The sequence below is a fragment of the Triticum aestivum genome, chromosome 7D, assembly GCF_018294505.1.
Source record: "Triticum aestivum cultivar Chinese Spring chromosome 7D, IWGSC CS RefSeq v2.1, whole genome shotgun sequence".
In the NCBI taxonomy this organism is placed as follows: domain Eukaryota; kingdom Viridiplantae; phylum Streptophyta; class Magnoliopsida; order Poales; family Poaceae; genus Triticum; species Triticum aestivum.
In genome coordinates, this window is record NC_057814.1 from 100,942,802 (window position 1) to 100,965,873 (window position 23,072).

Sequence of the window (23,072 nt, forward strand, 5' to 3'; positions counted from 1 at the left end):
CATATATTGTAAGGTAGTATTCGGACATCGGAATGGTTTCAAGTGGTTCGGGTATTTTACCGGAGTACCGAGGGGTTACCGGAACCCCCTGGGGAAGTATTGGGCCTACATGGGCCTTAGTGGAGAGAGAGGAGGGCCGCAAGGGGTGGCTGCGCCCCCCCCCATGGCAGTGCGAATTGGACTAGGGGAGGGGGTGGCGCACCCCTTTCCCTCTCCCTCTCCCTCTCCTTCCTTTTCCCCTCTGGTAAGAAAGGAAAACGGGGGGGGGGGGGGAACCCTACTAGGAGTGGAGTCCTAGTAGGACTCCCCCCATGGCGCGCCCCTCCTGGCCGGCCGCCTTCTCCTCCCCTCCTTTATATACAGGGGCAGGGGGGTACCCCATAGCACATCAATTGTTCTCTTAGCCATGTGTGGTGCCCCCTCCATAGTTTACTCCTCCGGTCATAGTGTTGTAGTGCTTAGGCGAAGCCCTGCGCGGATCACATCAACATCACCGTCACCACGCCGTCGTGCTGACGGAACTCTCCCTCGACCCTCTACTGGATCAAGAGTTCGAGGGACGTCATCGAGATGAACGTGTGCAGAACTCGGAGGTGTCGTACGTTCGGTACTAAGATCGGCTGCATCGTGAAGACGTTTGACTACATCAACCGCGTTAACCTAACGCTTCCGCTTTCAGTCTACGAGGGTACGTGGACACACTCTCCCCCTCTCGTTGCTATGCATCTCCTAGATAGATCTTGCGTGAGCGTAGGAATTTTTTTGAAATTGCATGCTACGTTCCCCAACAGTCGAGACCAAAAGCACTGTACATTCTACGTTGGTTAAACATGTGAGAAATTTTCAGATCATCTCTCCATATTTTTGAAGTGGAGGCATGTGGTAGCTGGAGGGTAGAGCGTCAATTCTTTTAGTATCGTTTTCATGGCTACTTGGGTGCAACCTAGTATAAGACAATGTGGTTGTGCCGGAGTTGGTTGACGGTGAGCTAGTGGCGCCAACCGCTTTCTTTCGAGATTTCTTGTCTGACGACGTTGGTTCTTTTTTTCTTACTATTCACTAGTTATGGAAAGCTGTAGCTATTAGGCTGATTGTTTGATGCCAACATTTGGCAAAATCAAAAGGTGCCAAGAAATTGCAACTTTTGATGAGCTTGGCAAGAAAAGTTTATGACCAACCAATCACTTTCGAACACTACATATAAAAAGTATATCCTGAGGTTGTCCAAGAAATGGTTAAGCGTTGTAGGGAAGATGCATAGGGTGGTAAAGGATTTTGCCAGGAACTCACATTGTGGCCTGGAGACGGATCCATAACTCACAGGCTGAGACAAGATTGGCTGCTTCGCTTCCTCAATTCAACCGAACTAGCGAAAAACATGATATAGAGTCGAACATTATTTATTCAATTAAAGGATTTGGACTTTCAGCTCGAGCCATCTTTTTTCCTGTCAATTGGCAAATTCAAACATTTTCAGAACAACATGGAGCTTTCTTTTCATCTGGAATTTTTTTCTCTTTTGATCTTCCAACCACACAACTCAAAAAACTGGTGAATCCCACTTTATCATTTATCTATCCTCATAAGAAAGGAAAAGAAGTTAGATAATTAATTGCAGAAGGGCAAAAGATGAAACTTTTTCACATGGATCTGAATGTAGCAGACCCGTTGACTAAAGCTCTTCCACGAGCAAAACATGATCAGTACCAGAATTCGATGGGTGTTAGATTCATTATAATGTAAACTAGATTATTGATGTAGTGCAAGTGGGAGACTATTGGAAATATGCCATAGAGGCAATAATAAGGTCGTTATCATATTTCCTTGTTCATGATAAATGTTTACTATCCATGCTAGAATTTTATTAACCGGAAACTTAAATACATGTGTATATACATAAACAGATACCGAGTCCCTAGTAAGCCTCTACTAAACTAGCTTGTTGATCAAAGATGGCTAAGATTTCCTAACCATAGACATGAGTTTTCATTTGATCACGGAATCACATCATTAGGAGAATGATATGATGGATATACCCAACCGTAAGCTTACCATCTAATCGTGTCACTTAGTTTAATTGCTACAACTTTGTTCAAGTCAAGTATCTGTTCCTTAGACCATGAGATCATGCCACTCCCGAATACAGAAAGAATACTTTGTGGGTTATCAAACTCACTACGTAAATTGGCGATCATAAAGGTTCTCTACAGGTATCTCAGAAAGTGTTCGTTGGGTTGCATGGATCAAGACTGGGATTTGTCGCTCCATGTGACGGAGAGGTATCTTTGGGCCCTCTCGGTAATACAACATCATTAATTTCTTGCAAGCATGTGACTAATGGGTTTAGTCATGGGGATCTTGTACTACGGAATGAGTAAAGAGACTTGCCGGTAACGAGATTGAACTAGGTATGGCGATATCAACGATCGAATCCCGGGCAAGTAACGTATCGCCGGATAAAGGAAATTGTATACGGGATTAACTGAATCTTTGCCATCATGGTTCAAACTGATAAAGATCTTCATTTAATATGTGGGAGTAAATATGGGCATCCAGGTCCCACTATTTGATTATTGATCGGAGAGGAGTCTCGGTCATGTCTGCATGTTCTCGAACCCATACGTTCGATAACGCTAGGGTAGTATTTGGATATTCATATGGTGAGTCCTAAAGTAGTTCGGAGTCTGGATGGGATCCAAGACATCACGAGGAGCTCCAGAATGGTCCGGAGGTAAAGATTTATATACGGGAGCCATATTTGGAGTACCGAAAAAGTTCGGGGGTATGCTGACAATGTACCTGAGGCACCGGAGGCACCGAAGGGTTCCGAGGGTCCATCGGGGGGTCCACCTGCCCCGAGAGCCCACATGGGTTGTAGGGGCACCCTGGCCTACTTGGGCCAGGCGCACCAGCCCCCTCCCCCAAGGGCCCATGTGCGTAGGATTGGGGGAAACCCTAATGGGGCCGCCCCCTGGCTTGGGGCAAGCCACCCCCTAGGCCACCGCCCCCTCCATTGGAGGAGGGGCTAGGGCTGTCGGCCCCCCTCCGTGACCCCTATACATAGTGGGGAGTCACAAGGGCAGATGCACCCTTCCACCCTTGGGAGTCCCTCCCCCTCCACCTCCTCATTCCATCAGCGCTTGGCGAAGCCTTGCCGGTGTTCCGCTGCCACCACCACCACCAAGCCGTCCTGATGGTTCAGATCCCATCTACATCTTCTCCCTCGCTTGCTCGATCAAGAAGTAGGACACGTCACCGAGCCAAATACGTGTGCATATCTCGGAGGTGCCGCTCGTGCGGTGCTCGGATCGGATTGGATCGCGAAGGAGTACGACTACACAAACCACGATCTCTAGATCGTTAATGCTTTCGGTCAACAAGGGTATATAGACACACTCTCCTCGTTGCTAGCATCTCCATATAATAGATCTTGGGTGTTTCGTAAGATTTTTTTTTGTTTCCTAGGCAACGTTCCCCATCATGAAAACCTTGTCTCGGCCTTGTCCTGTGACCAACGATGACGGCGGCTATGGTCGTCGCTAACCTTCTTGGAGGCATCATTGCTTTGCTTCTGCACCCCTCATGCATGGATACGACCATCATGGCCTATCCATGGGAAACCCTTCATGTTGTGTGATCGGATGATGGCGGTGCCTTAGTGTCGTTTTCCCTCTTGGGGGCCTCATCTCGGAGCTCTGTATCAGCGAGCGGAACTGGTGGATGGTGGCGGTTGTGCTGTCCAGGCTTCTATGGCAATGATGGTGGTGGGAGCTATGTCGGCAACGTGGCAATGGTTGAGGTAGACGGCTCTTCTTTGACGTGTCCACAGGATTGCCTCGGTTTGTTTATTTGTTGTTGTGAAGTTGAAGCTGCAGCTGCGATGCCTCTGTGGTATACGATGACTGGCTACAAGTGGTCTGTTCGGCGATGTTCCACGGCGCCAGCCGTGCCTGGTTGTCCTTCAAAGTTCTCCGTCAGAGTCGAAACTACGTTGTCTGGTCGCAGGTGGCTGAGTTTCGCGGATCTTTATTCATCTTCATGCTAACTCTGCAGTTCGTGTATTGAGTCAACAATTGCCTATGGCGAAGTCGCAATTGTTTGCTCAGGGTTTTTGGGATGGCGATGACGCCTCTAGGGGAGGAGTGATAACGATGACGCATGCGTGTTGTCTCAACGAGGCGCTCGTTATTGGAGTGACGTGTGATGGTTTTCGCCTAGTTTTTATAATCAAATGGGCAATCTGTTTTTTGCTTGGTTTTCCCTAAGTAACTCTTTCTTTTAATGAATGCATGATAACTGTAATTTCCAAAGAAAAAAATGGGCGCGTGATCGTTCGTAGTACTACATGCGGGCAATGCACACCATATAAGACCGACAAGAATATACGCCCGGTTATCACACATAAGATTGAACAATACACCATGGTGCAGCATTTTCGACAGAAGAGATTGAACAATGACACGTACAAAAAGGGAAAACACAGCGAATTACAACACAAACACTTGACGCAACCAGGCAGCAGCTTCCTCAAGGGGGGTCCCCGGTGGTCGGAACTAGTGCATATGCAGTATAGAACACGACCTTGCGCGGCTGCACTGCATCGGCTTATTCATACAATAGAATACCAGCAAACAACTCGGAAGGGATCGAAAACATAAACCACGAATCAACGAGCGCGCGGCCGGCCGGCAGGCCACCACCACACCGCGTCGGCGCCTTATTGGAATGAGCAGCCGGTGACGCATTCGTTTTCGCACGTTGTCCTGGCGGTCTCCTTGCAGCCCCAGCAGTTTGAGAACTGGACGGAGGCGGGGTTGCAGATACCGGTGCATGCCGCTTCCTGGATGCAGGGCCGGCACGTACCAGTGCAGGAGCACGCGGCGGCGCACTCGGAGGCGCAATCGCCCATCGCGGTCTGCCCCATGGACGACAGGACCAGCACAGCACAGAGGACGACGGCGGCTGTCATGAGCGCGGAGGCTCTGGCGGAAGCCATTTGATAATGTGTGTGGACAGCTAGTTTGAAGAAGGAGAAATGCAAGGCAGAAGAAGAAGACCACGAGACCGAGTAGAGCAGGTCAGACAACTGATGCCAATAAGACGCGAGAGGGCGACGCTATTTGTAGGCAGCGGAATAATGGCATGGTGCCAATAGTACTAGATCACTACGGATAACACGCTGGCTCCATCTTTCTTGCCGACTCACGAGCAGAACATGTAAGTTGTGCCTCATAATGCATGAAAGCCGTTGAATCTTACTTAAGAAAGTACACATATGCTAGGCGGTTAGGGCAAACTCTTCCCTCCATGTTTCCACCGATGAGCCCGTGGATTCGTCTCCTCTCTACCTGTCTCTCCGGCCGGGTGTGTGTCGGGGGGGGGGGGGGGGGGGGGGGTGCCTCCGCTCTGGTTAGTAGTTTAGGTTAGTGTTTTTATGTCCTCGTAGATGCGGCGTGCTTGGGCAGATGACGGCACTTGTTTTTCGAGTTTATCTTGTGGGCTCCGGTCCTTCTCGAGTTCGTCCGTCTAGACATAGTCGACGGAGCTCCGGCATAGATTCCTATTGTCTCCTTGGAATGGTGTGGCTAGGGTTTCTCGTCACATGACGAGATTTGGTGTCAGGTGCTCAGATCTATGCAAGGTTCAACGACGACGACTGTGGCTACAGGCGCTGGTCCTTAGGGGCACGCACCAAGACTTTTCAGCTATCATCGATAAGGTCGACCCAACTCCGGTAGGGGAGTGGTGACAACGGCGCGACGATAGCTTATTTTGGTAGGAGTAGCGGTCGCTCGGTGCTCTTGGAATCTTGATGTAATTTTTATTACGTTGGTGATGCTTTGCACTCCGGGTGAACCTTTATAATATATCTTGATGCTTTCTGTAGAAATAAAGTAATAGAGAGGTGAACATGGTTCCACACGCACCCACATGATTGGTAAATTCGAAAAAATATACTAGAAAAATTTTAAAAATCTAAAATTTTGAGATAGCAAACTAGGTCGTGAAGTTCGTGAAGTATTGACACCATGGTGTTCTTAGCGAAGAGAATACGATTGGGACCTCACTATTCATCCAACAATGTTTTCTTAATGTAGCTTTGATTTTCTATTTTTTTGCCCAGGATGCTATGAATGTCATTTATTCATGAAACTTGATACACGAGTATACCGGTCGACTATGTATGTTACAAAAGATTTCTGATTTATTTTATTTTTCTAGTATTATTTTTTTGAATTTTCTCTTCATAAGAAGGGTATGTGGAACCATGTTCATCAAATCCGCGTCCTCCACTCGTAGTATATCTTTCCAACACTCTTATTTGGATGCTCTTTTACAATAGATGCCGTTTAGGGAAGATTGATCTTATTTGGATGCTCTATTTGCACAACATGTTCAGGCACTGAACTTATTATTCCCCATACATTGCAGTGAAAAGTGGTGTTGAAAGGAAAAAATGATCTCATTTACTTCTTACATGCCATGGTCTGACTTTTGGTTTGATCTCAAAAGTTATTTTTTATACAATACTACCTATAAAAATATGACATTGTTTAGGCAAAATTATCCTAAAAAGGTTTTATGTTTTGATAGGGAGGGAGTACTTGTTTACTTGTACTTTTTCTTTTCACCATCTTTTATCAAGGTTTAAGACGGTAACGTAAACATCAGATCTGGCATTTTGTCAAAAATTTGGGATTATTATCTGTCCCACACCTCTCATATTTTCCTCAATTTTTTTTGTGATATAGATCTAGTAAGGTTCCTAATGGGTCATACTATTGTTCTTGTGTTGCTTACTTTTTTGTGCGAAAGTGATCCAAATCTATTATCAAAGTTCAACAGAAGTACAAAGCATCTCAAACATTATAAAAATTACATTGAGATTTCAAGACCCCTAAATAACCATTATTGCCGCCAAAACGAACCGCCGACGCGCCGCTGTCGCCACTCCCCTACCGGAGCTAGCTTGACCTTGTCAATGACAGTCGGAAAGTCTTCGTGCACGTGCCACTAAGGGCCAGAGCCCTGGAGCCGCAGTCATCGCTGTTGAACCCTTGCATAGATCTAAAGCAACTGACACCAAATCTCGCCACAAGACAAGAAACCCTAACCTCACCGCCCCAAAGAGACGGCAAGAATTTACGCGGGAGATCCGTCGACTACATCCATATAGACGAACTCGAGGAGGATCGGAGACCGGAAGATAAAAATCAAAGAAGTAGCGCCGCCATCCGCCCGAGCACCGTAGGTGCGAGGACTAAAAACCCGAACCTAAACTACTAACCGGAGAGGAGACACCAGGATTCCCCCTCCCCACCACTGGCCGCCGAAGCGACACGCAGAGGGGAGCCGAATCCATGGACTCGCCGGCAAAGTTTGGTGGGAAGAGTTTGCTTTAGCCGCCTAGGGTTAGGGAAGGAAAACGCTTATAGTAGCTTGTGTTGGCTACGTTGGTGCTTGGCGTGGTCGCGAGCGCAATAGACGGCAGCCTCCATCGGTGAATGCAGCAGCAGTCTTTTTTTTTTTTATGAATATGCAGCAGCAGTCTTCGATAACAGGGTTTAGTTCTGCAACCTACTTGCAACTAACCTTAATGATTTTCTGAAATATTTGGTGTTCACGAAGCCAATTGTCGAAAAGTATACATATTTCCTGTTCACATTATTGTGCAGATTTGGACAAAGAGAGGCGAGTGGAGAGTTTCTGGGAATCTCTAGGAAAGATATAGTACTAGAACGACAAAGAACAAACTTTCTAGAGTACGGACCTCAGCTACTTTTACTTACTATCTCTGATCCGTAATAAGTGTCACAATTTTAAACTAACCTCAGAACAAACTTTAATTGGCCCTGGAGTACTTATTTTAGATTGGAGAGGGTAATAAAAATAACAAAGCATTTAGTATACATGCATGCGTAAGAGGCTCTGTTCTCAAAGTCAGAACATGTAATTTAATTGACTCTAGCTAAAGTCTCCCCGAGGCTGGCAGCACACAGGCGCCACTTTGTAGAGACCTATCCTACACCAACTGTTGGAGACCGACCCCCGAGCCGCTCCCGCGAGCGTCCTCGGGGGAAACCCTAGCCGCCGCCCCTCGTCCTCCCTCGTCGACTTCTCCCCCCGCCGCCACCGCACAGCGCCGCCGGGCAAAGACCGGCCGGCGTTGGTGGCGGCGGGGATCTTGCCCCTCTCCTCGCGGTTGGCGTCCGGCGCGGGATGGCGCGGCGCGGGACGGCGCTGGGCTGGGCGGGGCCCAGCGGCGCGGCGGAGGGCGTGCTGGGTGGCGGCGGGGCTGCTGCGGCTTGAGGCCTCTCCAACGCGTGGCGACTGCGGCTTCTCTAGTGGCGGCACGAGTTATCCCGGCGGCGGCTTGGCGGCGTGGCGCGGCAAAGCTCCGGCGATGACTCGGCGGCGGGCTGGAGGGCTTGGCACCGTCCAGTGGTGCTGCCTCCGCGGCGGTTACGGCTTGGGGCCCTGGACCCCGATCCGATCTGGATCTGGTGGTGCCGGGGTCTGGGCCATGGCGGCTGGAGGGGAATCGTCGGGGCTTGTCGGCCTCTAGGCACCATGGGGGTACCGGCCGCGACGCGTGCCAGGCGTGGTGACACTGCTGGACGTGGTGGTCATCTTCTTCCCGAGATGGCCGGCCAGAGGCTTGGTGATCGGATCTCGAGATCCATCATCTTGTCCCGGCTGCGAGTAGGGGAGACATGGTTGCCGGTGAAAACCGAGCCGGTGGCAGGCGATGGCGGCGTTCTCGCCGTTACCTTGATGAAGGCATCGTCGTGTAACTATTGTCGACCCACTCGTGCTGCTCCGGGGGAAACCCTAGGGTCTGGTGTTCCAGATCGGACGATGGGGGCACTGCGGTGTCGTTTCTCTCTTGGGAGCATCGTTTGCGGAGCAGCGGTGGAGGTCAGAGGCAGGAGGTGGAGCGGCTTCGTCTGGCACGGAGCTTCGGTGGTGATGTCAAGTCATGCCTGACCGACAGGTGCTACGCCTTGTCATGCCTGGTCGGCAGGTGCTACGCACGACAGATCTTCCAAGGACTTCAAGTTGTGTCGGCTTGTGATACCTGGCAGCATGGCGCTGAGGTGTATCAGTGGCGACCGCGACGTGTTCAGCTGTTTGCGCGCAGGGAGGAGGTGCCGTTTGGCGCCGTGGTGGCGTCGACGTTAGCTAGACCGAGCAAGGTTGATGCATCAGGACAGTTCTGAAGATGGAGCGGTGGCAGTTGGCGGCGGCGGCATCTGAGTGCACGCCGGACCGGTGAGACCCATGCCCGGCAGGCGTCCTGGATGGGTTCTCAGGTCTTAGATGTTAGGTTTGGCTGCGATGTCTGTTTGGTATTAGGCCAGGCTATCTGCGCCCCTTCATCAGCTGGATAGAGATGATTAGACGGCGGCTTTAGTCTTACTGTGTAAGGTCTTGTGAGAATAATTAATAAAATGGCCGTATGCATCGCCCAGATGCAGAGGCCGGGGGTCATCCTCCTTTTCTAAAAAAAAAAGTCTCCTCTCTTGTGTCAAGCAAAATAACAAAGAACAATATGATTGGTTCCCCATCGACCGTCAACCACTGGCCATCTTGATGTTGATGGTGCGCTGAAGGTGCCAAGAACCATCGCTCGAGGTGCTGTTTTCCTGCCATGGGTCTCGCTCGGGGGAAAAGAATGCAGAACTCGGCAGCATCCAAGTGGAAGGCAGAGGAGAGAGAAACGTTTCTTTCAGATGTAAATGATTCTGTTTCAAAAGTCAGATCTTTCAGTTCAGTTGATGATATTGTTGCTTCTAAGGGCATCCTCCAGAGCCGACCATCACGCTTGCATACATTCGGATCACGAGGATAAATGTATTGTGTCATTTAACGCGATTCTGCATTGATCCGTAGGATAGTTTGGACGCACTTTCTCTCGCAAACCGGAGAGAAATGTGGGAGGCTTTGTGACCGTCCGGACAACAGTCACGTCCGTTCTGACCACCATGGTCGACCCCAAACCATCCTCCCTCGTACACGCGTGTTCCCACCCGGCATCAGCTGCTCACGTTCATGCCGCCCCACAAGCCGGCTCAGAGTGGACGCGACCTCTCACTGCCTCCGCCACTAAAGCGGAGCGCCTGCCGACGACGCCGCCCATTACATGCCCTGCTAAACACGCCTCCTCGACGCATTCAAATGTCTCTATTAAAACCAACGCGTGTACCGAAAAACCTACTCCGGCCATACGTCCGTTCACGAGTGAGTCCGCATTAACCACAACGCCGGGCAAGCTCCTCCTGCCAGTCGGTTATTTAAAGGAGTCTAGGCGCCGAGCAAGAATTGCAGCACTGTGCCGATCCTCATCCCCTACTTCCATCATTTACTCCACCCTTTCGATGGCATCCAACCATTTGAAGAGCAGTTCTCCGTCATAAAAGTCGCCTGGGTAGCCCGCCGTTCCCGCCGTACGTGCCAGGCAACTCGCTGCTCCACCTCCCTCGCCTAGCCCAATAGAGCAAGCTGCCACTCCAAGTCGGCGAGTGGTTCTGCAACTCGCCGCTTCAAGCCAGCTCTCGGAGGAGTGGCGAGTTTCTCCAGGTAGGCACGCGGGGGAGCATGGCGGAACGAGCATCGTGGATGCCATGGACGAGGCCAGATGTCGTGCCATCCGCTGTCAACGTTGTCGAAACAGCGCCCGTTTGATGGAAAAAGATGCGGAGATCGACGAGTCGGTGATTAGCGCGTTGGCCCGCCGCGGCCGCCATCATCGAGGACAATTAGAACACGGGATGTTGTCGCTGCTTGGGTCCAAGGAAGGCCACCGCCGGCGCGTCGCCAGCGTGCACAGCCGGTGGCTTGCCTGGTTCAGTGCAGACCATCGTCAACCCTTGCCTCGGCTTCAGGGAAGCAGCGTAGGCACCCTTCCCCTGCAGCTGAAGCACCCCTCCCCCCCCCCTCACCACCAGCTGAAGAATATACCTCTGGGGCTCCCGGCAGTCTGATGAGCGGGCTGACGGACATGGGGAAGACAAAGGGATCCATCGTGACCGGCCGTAGACTAGTGTAATGTATCCGCGTCGTGGGAGTGGAGCTTTGCGCGACTGTACGTGCACATAATTTTACCTTTTTATCAAAATATGTTCAAAATGTAAATGTTTTCGTCCAGTTTATAGGAAATCCGCCGTGTTTGCATGAATTTCATTCGGTTGGTTCAAAAAGTAGTTAAAATGTATGTGGCTATAGTTAGATGGTGGTCTCCCGTATCCATGTCCACAGATTAATTCCTATGTTTAAAGACAGATGCTGGAAAAAAATTACGGGTCGCCTTCGAAGATGCCCTGGAGCTCTAATACAGGCTTACTACATTTGGCGTGTGTGATGTACATATGAACGGGTCTTTGCAGCAGCTGTACGTGGGAGACTTGATTATGCCCAGTGGGCGCTTCATATGGCCGTGAACGGGTCTTTGCAGCAGCTGTACATGTGAAACCGCTTGTAGATCTTTTTTGCTTTCTTTCAAAAAGAGGGATAACCAGTGCCATGACCGATGATATTGTCGTGCTTGTTTTGGTTAGTTTTTTTTTTAACACAGTACAGACGCAAACGCTCATACATACACATACACTCGTTTTTATTAATGCACACGCATACCTTACCCTATAAGCATTTTCGAGAGACTGAGCCGGTATATCATTTTAAGATTTACGAAGTCACCGTAAGCACCTCGTCATCGACGACTTGAACCCTGTGGGCTAGAGATACCACTGTCCCTTTAACCATCTAGCCATAGGTTGGTTCGCGCTTGTTCCGGTTAGTTAATGGAATACCTTGCATTCTAGTGAATGAAAAGGAGAAAGATGTATTGAAAAACCATAGACGATGCTTCTTTTTTTAAACACACTACAATCATAGTCCATCACATACACGAGTATACACTCTTCATTATAAACACATGCACAACCTATCCCTACGAGCACCTCCAAACGACTGAGCCGGCATTAGCATCTTGAAATTGACGAAGTCACCACAGGCACCTCGTAGTCGACAAAAACGTCTCCTCTCACTGAAAGAACATCGCTGAAAAGTCTAAAATAAATCCACAAAAATACGAGCATCAATGTCAAGTCTGGAACTTACTAAGTTGCTGATGTTATATGTTGCTTGCAAGCTTCCTTTTATGTCACAATTCTAGTTTATAGTTTACACTAGTTCGCAGAAAAATATATATGATGCTCATGTGCAGATGCAACCCAAATGATGAACTTCTTTTTTCTTAACATAGTACACGCTCACACATACACTCACTTCTATGAACGCAAGCTCACGCATCTTATCCCTGTGAGCATTCCCGAAAAACAGAGCCGGCATTTTAACTTGGGATTGATGAAATCACCACAGACGCACTTGTAGTCGACGTGAATGTCTCCTAACACTGAACGAACACAACAGGAAAGCCTGAAATAAATCTAAAAAATTTGAGCATCTACCACAGAGAACATAACCATCTGAGCTAGGCTTAATTAGCGAAATAATGAGCCTTAGGCAGCCTCCTTGAAAGACGGAATGGTAAGGCATAAGCTCTACTTAATAAAAAAGAGAAAGCATCTTGTGTACGCGTATATGGTTCTATTCCAAAAGTCAGAACTACTAATTTAATTGACCTAGAATGGTCTCTGCTTTAGGTCAAGGAGAAGATAAAAGATTTTTCTTTGAACACAGAACAGACACAAGCACTCATGCATATGCGCATACACTCGTCTCTATAAATGCACACATGCACACCCTACCTCTATGAGTATCTTTGAGAGACTGAGCCGGCATATCATATTGAGATTTATGAAGTCACCATAGGCGCATCATCGGGAACGTCTCCTTCCATTAAAAGTGCATCACCGAAAATCTTAAAATAAATCTAAGAAATAATGCGAGCACCGGGACATGAGAGCAACTTTAGCAGACCCCGCATAATCTCGACCCACAAAACGCGTTTGCAATTTCACGAAGACCTCGTTTGCGGGTCGAAAACTAGCGCGACCGAACAGAAACCGTATCTGAAACTGCATAATTTGAAAAAACAGTTTTGCGGGAGAAATTGCACCTCGTGGACGCGAGTAGTTCATCACGTACTACATAGATTTTACATGATCAAACACTAGTTCATGCTACATACTACATTAATACTAGTACTAGAGGGGTGGGGATCTCACGGCGGCGAGGTCGTGGCCATGGACGACGCTGTGGAGGAGCTCAATCCTCCTTGCCGGAGCTGCAGAGGTCGATGTACTTCGCCCTCTGCTCCTCGCGGATGCGGTGCCACTCGTCGTCCTTCTCCTTGGCGGCGAGGTTGGCGGCGACCGCCTGCCGCCACTGGATGTCTTCGAGCTTCTCGGCGTGGCGACTGCACTCCGCCTCCTCGCGCACTCTCCGCTCGGCGATGGCGGCCGCAACGGCGTCGACGTCGGCGACGTAGTCTTCCGGCCCAATGACTCCACGGCGGCCGAGCGGAGCGGGCTCCTCCTTGACGGGGACGAAGTCGAACTCGTCCGGCTCCTCCTCGTCCTCCGACCACTCCCTCTTCACGGGGAGAAGGCCCGCGCCGGAAGAGGAGGAGCTCCCAGCGTAGGAGAAGGACGCGGCAGAGGACGGGGTACGGCCGTGCCGACGGTTGTACTCCTCCGTCTCGCAGACGCGGAAGCTCACCGGCGGCGACAGGCCGCTGTTGGTCCACTTCCGGGCCCCGCGCTTCCTCGCGCCTTCCGACCGGACGCGCCGCTCGCGCTCGGGATCGCTTCCGCTGCCGGATCTGCTGCCGGAGCCGCGTCCGGAGCTCCACATGCGGCCCCACATGGCGACTGGAGGCGGGGAGGTGGTCGCCGGCGGCGAGAAATGTGGAGAAGGGAGTGGGGAATTGCGTGACTCGACGGCGGGGGGATAGGGTTTCGACCCGCAAACGCGCTGCGGAACCGTAGATATAGTGGTCGGGGCATGCGGTTTGCAGGCCGCGGCAATTTTTTTTCGGGCCGGGCGAGTATGCGGGCTCTGTTCTGGCCGAAAAAATTGGCCGAGCCCGCATACTCGCCGGAATTTTATGGTTTTGCCTCATATGCGGGATCTGCTAGAATTGCTCTGAATCCTGGTGGGCTGGGATATCACTGTCCCTTTAACCATTCAACCACTAGTTGGTTCGTGAAAAGATAAAAGAAACTAGAGTACACTACAACCTTACAAGAATAATAACACATTGTACCAATTCAGCATCTTTGGATATCACGCTGACATTTCAGCGGTGACAACAGATGGCCAAATTTTGTATCGGTAGCATGCACATGAATGTTAGGATTTTGTATACAAGGGTATATTTTAGCCAATGCTTGTATATGTCTGACTCAGCTTCAAACATGAAGACGCCATTTTAGCGAGATTGTTCTAGTTTCAAATGCTTATTCTTTTTCGATAAAAATATATTCGATGCTCATGTGCACTAATGATAAGGCATGCATAAGCTCTACTTAATAGAAATGGGAAAGCATCTTCTTTTAAAACCATGGGAAAGCATCTTGTGTATGCGTACACGGTTCTACTCCAAAAGTCAGAACTTCTAATTTAATTGACCAAACATGGTCTCCGCTCTCTGGGTCAAGGAAAAGATGAAAGAAACTAGAGTGCACTAAAACTTTACAAGAATAACCACACATTGTACCACTTCGGCATCTTTGGATATCACGCTGACATTTCAGCGGTGACAACAGATCACTAAATTCTGTATCGATAAGATGCACATGAATGTTCGGACTTTGTGTACTAATGATCTAAATGTTCTTATATTTCTTTACAGAGGGAGTACATTTTAGCCAATGCTTGTAAATGACTGACTCAACTTCAAACACGAAGTTTAGCAAGATTGTTCTAGTTTGAAATGCTTCTTCTTTTGCGATAAAAATATATTTGATGCTCATGTGCAGATTTAGACAAAGAGAACCGAAAGGATGAACTTCCAAGAACCTATAAGAAAGAAAAAATGATAAGACATAAGCTCTACTTAATAAAAGTGGCAAAGCATCTTGTTTTTTTAACCGTGGGAAAGCATCTTGTGTACACGTACAAGGTTCTATTCCAAAAGTCAGAACTTGTAATTTAGTTGACCTACCATGGTCTCCTCTCTAGGTCAAGTGTTTGAGGGATAGAGAGGGACTGGTGGAGTCGATGTTTATTGCTTGAGCCTCGTGAGTACATGATCTATTTGGAGTACAAGACAAGTCAGAATAATCCCTAGTCTATCCTATGTTTTCAATCTAATCACGATACTCAACATTCCCCATAGTCACAATGATAGCAACCCAGACGGTAAGACTGGAGAAGAATCCGAAGGTGAAACGACGGACATCCCCCCCCCCCCCCCCCCCCCCCCCCCCCCCCCCCCCGTCGTAATGGTCGATGCATTGCGGAAGTTGTGGCTGGAGTGGAAACCAACGAGGTTGCTCAAGCAAGGCGGTAGCCCTTTGTGCCGATGTCGAGGTAGCAGAGAGCATAGGGTGATGTAGCCATGGTCAAGGTAGCCGTGCGAAGAACGTCGTGGTCGATGTCGAGTCGGGGTGCCCGGTGTCGAGGAAGTCTCCGTGGAGCCCCGAGTGGAAGGAGGCGCCGAGTTAGTCATGGGCGCAGTGGTGTTGAAGTAGTGGTGCGTTGGGAAGAAAATTTTGTTGACATCACATCGCGCTGGGTTTGCCAACCCCGGGGACACATCATGGACGACGAAACACGTCTATGTTACCAGCGCCGTGCATGCGAGAACGGACGAAATCGATGTTGATGATGCGCCGCTCCATGTTTGCCAGGCCTGTGAACACAAATGGGACAAAGGCACGCATTGGTGTTGCCAACACCGGCCATGCGTAGACGGGGACCTGCAGAAGTTGTACGCCATGATGAAGGAGTCTAAGGGGCCAGCTGAGGAGGGCTCGAGGACGGTTGTGGCACCAAGCGGCGTGGGGCCGATGTCGCCAACGGTGGCAGGAGCAGACGAAGTGGTGGAGGAAGAGTATGGCTATGCTGGCGATAAGCTGGTGCTGGACGAAGACAAAGGGGGTGGATGGGGCGGCACGAGTTGGGTGAGCGAGCGGCAGCGGCACCGAAGAAGAGCGGCAGCCGCGGCCTAGCGGCACGAGTGGTGGCTGGGTTAGGAGCGCAGCGGTGATGCTCGGAGTAGGCGTGGAAGAACCTGACAACATAACAAAGACCGCGTGGACGGTGGCGTTCCCGCGCCGAGGGAAATGGCACGGTGCATACCACGGGAAGTCGACGCGCCAAAAATGTGGAGTGTACCGCGGGCCGCGACGCTACAACCCGAATGGGCGACGAAGCGGCAGCATACGGGACTGGGCGATGGTGGAAAGACCTCGGGGCGGCGGCGTAGACCGCGTGCCGCGGCGCAACAACCTGAAGGGGCGGCGTAGCGGCAGTGCGTGGGTCGGTGCGGCCACGTTAACGGCCTTGGCCGGCGATGAGGATCGCATGGCGCGGCGCTACAACCCGAAGGACCGCTGTAGCTGCGGCTCGTGGGGTCGGGGCAGTCGCGGGGAGAACCACTGGCCGGTCGCGAGGGCGGCGGCATGGACCTTGTGTTGTGGCGCGACGCAAAGGCGGCGGCGGCTACGGGGGTAGCCGTCGGGAGGATCTCATGGTGGCGGCATGGACCGCCTGTCACAGCACGACGGCCCGAAGGGGCGTCTGCTGGAGCGGCGCGCGGGTCGGGCAGCTGATGGGAGGACCTCAGAGCGGCGATGCAGCGGTCCGAAGGTACGACACGACAACAACCTGTGGTTCGATCAGCGGTAGACGCGTGCTCGGGGATGTGCTTGGCAAAGACAGGCGCATGATTGGTTGATCATACCAACGGCCACGCTATACGCGCTGTGGCGGGGATGGCGCACAATTCGGAGTCGCTGGCGACATTGTCGGTGATGTCCTGGGAGATGGCGACGAAGACGGGCCGACAATGGTGACCACATGGATGAGCGGCCGACAGCGACGCACGAAGGCCTCCCTTGGGCGGCGCTTCCAACCTTGCCGCGCGGTTGTTTATGAAGTGCCGGTGTAGAGTCAACGTCGTTGAAGGAGTAGAGGCATGGGGTTCGACGGTGGCTGCGGGCGACGCAAACGGATCTTAGGTCGGAAAACCAAAAAGAAAAACTCAGATCAAAGCGACCGGCGTGAGAAAGGAAAACTTAGATCAATAGACAGAAAAACATACTCTCTAGGGCAGCCGGTCAACACGTACGGAAGATGAACCCTAGGTAAGGGCGGTGCGGCCCCCGATAGGGCTCATGGAGGCGACAACCCCGGGGACAGCGCGGAGCGGAATCGGCGGGCGGCGGCTATGGTTTGCATCGGTTACGCTCATATCATGTTAGAAGGGATGGAGAGAGATTGATGGAATCGATGTTTATTGCTTGAGCCTCGTAGGCATATATATGGAAGTACATGATCTATTTGGAGTATAAGACAAGACAGAAAAATTCCTAGTCTATCCTATATTTTCGATCTAAGCACGATACTCAACATCAAGAAAAATATAAAAAAAACTAGAGTACACTGCGATCTTACAAGAATAATCACACATTGTACAACATTGGCATCTTTGGATATCACGCTGACATTTCAGCTGTCACAACAGATTGCTTAATTTTGTATCGGTAACATGCACATGAATGTTAGGATTTTGTAGACAAGGTACATTTTAGCCAATGCTTGTACATGACTGACTCGGCTGGAAACATGGAGATGCCATTTTAGCGAGATTGTTCTTGTTTGAAATGCGTCTTCTTTTTCGATAAGAATATATTTCATGCTCATGTGCAGATTTAGACAAAGAGAACCGAAAGGATGAACTTCCGGGAACCTCCATGAAAGACAGAATGACAAGGCATAGGCTCTACATAATAAAAACAGGAAAGCATCTTGGTTTTTTTTAACCGTGGGAAAGCATCTTGTGTACGCGTTCACGCTTCTATTCAAAAAGTCAGAACTTCTAATTTAATTGACCTAGCATGGTCTCTGCTCTAGGTCAAGGAAAAGATAAAAGAAACTAGAGTATACTGCAACCTTACAAGAGTAATCACGCATTGTACCACTTCGGCATCTTTGGATATAACGCTGACATTTCAGCGGTGACAACAGATCGCTAAATTATGTATCGGTAACATGCACACGAATGTTGGGGTTTTGTATGCAAGGGTACATTTTAGCCAATGCATGTAAATGACTGACTTAGCTTCAAACATGGAGATGCCATTTTAGCGAGATTGTTCTAGTTTGAAACACTTCTTCTTTTTCGATACAAATATATTTGATGCTGATATGCAGATTTAGACAAAGAGAGCTGAAAGGATGCACTTGCGGGTACCTCCATGAAATACAGAATGATAAGGCATAAACTCTGGATGCGGACCTTAACTGAGTTTAGTTAGGGCATGTACAATGGTTGATAAGACGGTCTTATCTTAAGTCTTGCATGTAGTTTAGAGATGACAAATAAAATTGTTTACAATGGGTCATCTCTTAGCCTTATCTTTAATAACTAGTTATTCCTAAAAACATGATGAGACATATTGTGCTAAGAGATTATCTCTTGTCTTCTCTTAAATAAAAAAAGACAAATCTTTTCTTATGAGTTATCTCTCCTCCACCTTATCATTTATCCTATGTGGCACTCCTAAGATAGCACCATTGTACATGCCCTAAATAAAAATGGAAAAGCATCTTGTGTACGCGTACAAGGTTCTGTTCCAAAATTCAGAACTTCCAATTTAATTGACCTAGCTTGGTCTCCGCTGTCTCTCAATGCAAAGATAAAAAAAACAAGGTATAAAGAATAATCACTCATTATGCCACTTTGGCATCTTGGCGTATCACGCTGATAGTTCGGCGGTGACAACGGATCACTAATTTTAATCTTATCTGAGTTTGTAGTTAATAAAAATAGGAAAGCATCTTGTGTACGCGTACAAGGATCTGTTCCAAAAGTCAGAACTTCTAATTTGGTTGATCCTAGCTTGGTCTCTGCTCTGGGTCAAGGAAAACATTGAAAAAAGTACTTCAAGCACGCAACAAGCCAACAACGTTACAAGAATAATGACTCGTTGTACCATTTTAATATCTTTCCATATCACGTTGACAGTTCACCGGCGAGAGTGGACCACTAATTTTTTTGATCGGTAATGTGCATATGAATGTTAGGGTTTTGTATACATGGGTACATTTTATCCAATCCATGATTGCATATGACTTACTCAGCTTCAAACATGGAGATACCGCCTTATTGAGATTGTTCTAGTTTAGAATCCTTCTTCTTTTTTCGGTGAAGGAAACTTCATTGACCCGAAAGTCGCATTAAGACGATACAAATTAAACGTAATGAGTACAAACTGCGCACATCAAGATGCACACAACCCTAACACAATCAAACCTCACAAAAACTAATCTTGACATCTACTATATCTAAGTAGAACCCCCCCACTAGCTGATTTTGCTGCAAACTTAGTGAACATGTCATCTGAATTGTTACAACCGTTGATGCAGTAAGCAGTTTCCGGCCGTCAGATCAAAATTGACAAAATTTACGAGTTGCCACCGCTAAGTGAAAAGATAACGAGTCGTTTCCTATTTTCTCGCAACGTCTCCCTCTCCAACTTGTGCCTAAGTGGAAATTAGCTATACATGCCCTCTTCTCACCATTTGGACGTTTCAAGCCCATGAAAAGCCCATAGGAAAAAAAATAAGGTAGCCATCGTTCGAGTCTGTCGGAAAGGGTTTGACATGACCGACCCTTCCGGGCAGCCGCCGTTGCCGCTACCGTCGCCAGGAACCCTTCGACGCGACTGTGCCATGAACCACCGTTTCCGGGCCAGGCACTGCCGCCCCATGCTTCCCGTAACCAACAATCACTGCTAACCCTTCCATCCTCACCGCCGGCTGTCCCTCGGCAATCCACCGCTTGACAGATGTGGAGGCCGCCATGGCTGATGCTCTCCCAGCATAGCCGCAAAGACCCACGCTCCCTCTGCCCAGCCGCCACACGTAATCGACGGCCCCCCTGCCAGTAACCATCACTACCCTTTCGGTTGCCGCTTTTATGTCAATCCCTTCCACCTCCATGCCACAAATGCATATGAAATGGACTGGCACGACTCCATTCACATCCCCTAATCATCTGTGCCTCCATTGCCCTGCAAATGCGGTGGAAAATGTCTATAAAAACCCTTTGTACTTCCATAGTCATCGCCTAGTGTCGCCTTCTCGCATCCACATCTGGCAACCGACTTCTCCCCTGGTACGTGCACGCTCTCTGTTTTCATACCTCTCTGAATGTTAATATCCTCAAGATTGCGCTCTTTGTCTTTATCCCACTCTAAATGTTCATATCCACAAAAGATGCTCAATGTATAGGTCTTTTGCTGATGTGATTGGCTTCATAGGTCCCTTGCTGTTTGCATTTGTTTCAGATTGATATTTACTATCACTTTGTCATCTGCATAAATCATAAAATGCTAATATGATAGCCTAGGCTTTCAGTTGTCATGGTGCATGCTATTAGTTCTTATAGATACAACTTATTTTATCCAAAAAAATCTCTCTTCGTTCTCCATGTTATTATATCTGAGACTATTTACCAGATAATTCAATTCACTACAAAATTTGATCCATTCAGTGACAAAATATGAAACGTCGTCAAAGATCATTTTCTATGATAGTCCACCGTCATGAGCCCCCCCCCCCTCGGGCAGCACCCTTGACAACTTTGGCGACGTTTCAGGCTGATTGTTGGCAACGTATTGGGCCGTCATTAGGCATGTCCATTTTCTGCGACAGGTCTCAGTGTCACAGAAAATAATTTGAAACCTTCAGAGTTTTTGAGATCTCAGTTGCTTATATTAAAATTATCTATGTGGGGCCAAAACACAATATATATACTTGTAATTACACTAATCACCTCCGTTGTGTGGGGCCAATTCACAATTACAGAAATAACCCATTAGCAGAAATGAAAAATCGAGCCCATGGATTCGAGCCAAGGATTTGATGCCTTTGTCATGGTGACCGCTCGAATAACATGCCAATGGCTTGGTCATAGCCTGAACTGGATGAAATGGTAGAGCTTCTCACAATTTAGACTGAAACTATAATGGACATGAGAAGATTATGTGAACAACTTCATAACACATAAGGATAATAGTTAATATCATTACAAGATATGAATAAGTTCATACATAATTATCATGCACATTTCTAAAACCTAATATAACTACTTGAGCTTATTCATTGTCATTGCTGCCATCTTCCTTGTCGTCGTCGGCCGAGTCATCACCGTCATCATCCCAGTCGCCATCGCTGTCCTACTCGTCGGCCGTCAACGTTCGTTCGTTGCCCTACATTCGGCCCTTGTCTGGCCGATACTGTCTGCCGCATAGGACATGGTCGTGGAAAGCTTGATGTCGGCCGTATTGACAGACTCTTCGGCAGCTCGTTCTGCCTCATGAATGGTTTCTTTGGTGCACGCCGTCGCATTGGAGATCTTGTACGCCACCATGATCTCCGCTTCAGCGACGGTGCAGCGGAGCTCTTGTAATCTTGGCTCGAGTTCATCAATTTTTCGCGGTGCATGTCTACCACCCGGCGGCGGGCCACCACCCGGATCTCGTCGACTCGCTCCAAGAGACGGCTGCACTCGCGGCCTACCTTATGTATTTGACGGAGGACCTCGATGGCGCGGTCCTCCTATGTGTCACTGAGGCGCCATTGTTGTAAGGCATGTTCATGGGCTCCGTTTCCCATCTCCTCGACCATGGACTTCGCTTCCTCGATGACAAGCCAAGTGCCTGACCCGTCCTAGTCGATGAGGGGGCGGATCTGATGTAGCATCAGCTGGTGCTGGGTCGGAGGCAGGAGTGGGTTGGGTTTGGTCAGGCTCGACATTGGGTGATCCTGGTGACCTATGTGACATGTCGCCAGCCATGGAGATGTAGGGGCGCTAGGGGGGGCATGCGCACCATTGTCGATGGAAAGGGGGTTGTGGGGTTTTCTCTAGAATTCATTGGTACCGTGGATGGAACCGCTCCTTATATTCAGCGGTTGCCTATTGTGGACCGGTGCGAACTTGAACCAGTGGGAACACAGTGGAGGTTGTTGACAAGGGAAGCGAGGAGGCAGAGATAGGCGAGGCACCCATCATCCATCCAACGGTGTACTGAATTAGCTATTTCCTTAATACTATTTACAATAATAGAAAATAAGCACTCAATTGTATAGCGTGGATCGTAGTGCCACTAATGCTACAAATGTAATGATCATGGGTTCGATATCCCACGGTCTCATCTTTTACACATTTTTATTTTTGATCAAATCTTTAATCTCTCTGTTGATTAATAAGACTTTTGTAATGTGAAAAATTAGTGGCACAATGCATGATCTATTGGGAAACGTTGCATGGAAAAAAAAATCTACGCACACGCAAGATCTATCAAGGAGATGCATAGCAACGAGAGGAGGAGAGTGTGTCTACGTACCCTCATAGACCGTAAGCGGAAGCGTTTGACAACGCAGTTGATGTATGATACGTCCATTTTGCATCATGTTTTCCTACTGTTATTTATGATGTTTTTATGCATAATAATGCTTTTTGGAGTAATTCTAATGCCTTTTCTCTCATAATATGCAAGGTACACACAAAGAGGGAGAATTCCGGCAGCTGGAAATCTGGACCTGGAAAAACTACGTCAGGCCATCTATTCTGCACAACTCCAAACAAGCTGAAACTTTACGAAGATTTTTATGGAATATTTGTGGAATATTGGAGCCAATAATTACCAGAGGGGGCCCACCAGGTGGGCACAACCCACCTGGGCGCGCCAGGGAGCCCAGGCGCGCCCTGGTGGGTTGTGCTCATCCAGGCCCACCTCTGGTGCCCATCTTCTGGTATATAAGTCATTTTGACCTAGAAAAAGTAAAGAGAGGACTTTCGGGATGAAGCGTCGCCGTCTCAAGGAGGAACTTGGGCAGGAGCACTTTTGCCCTGTGGCGGAGCGATTCCGCCG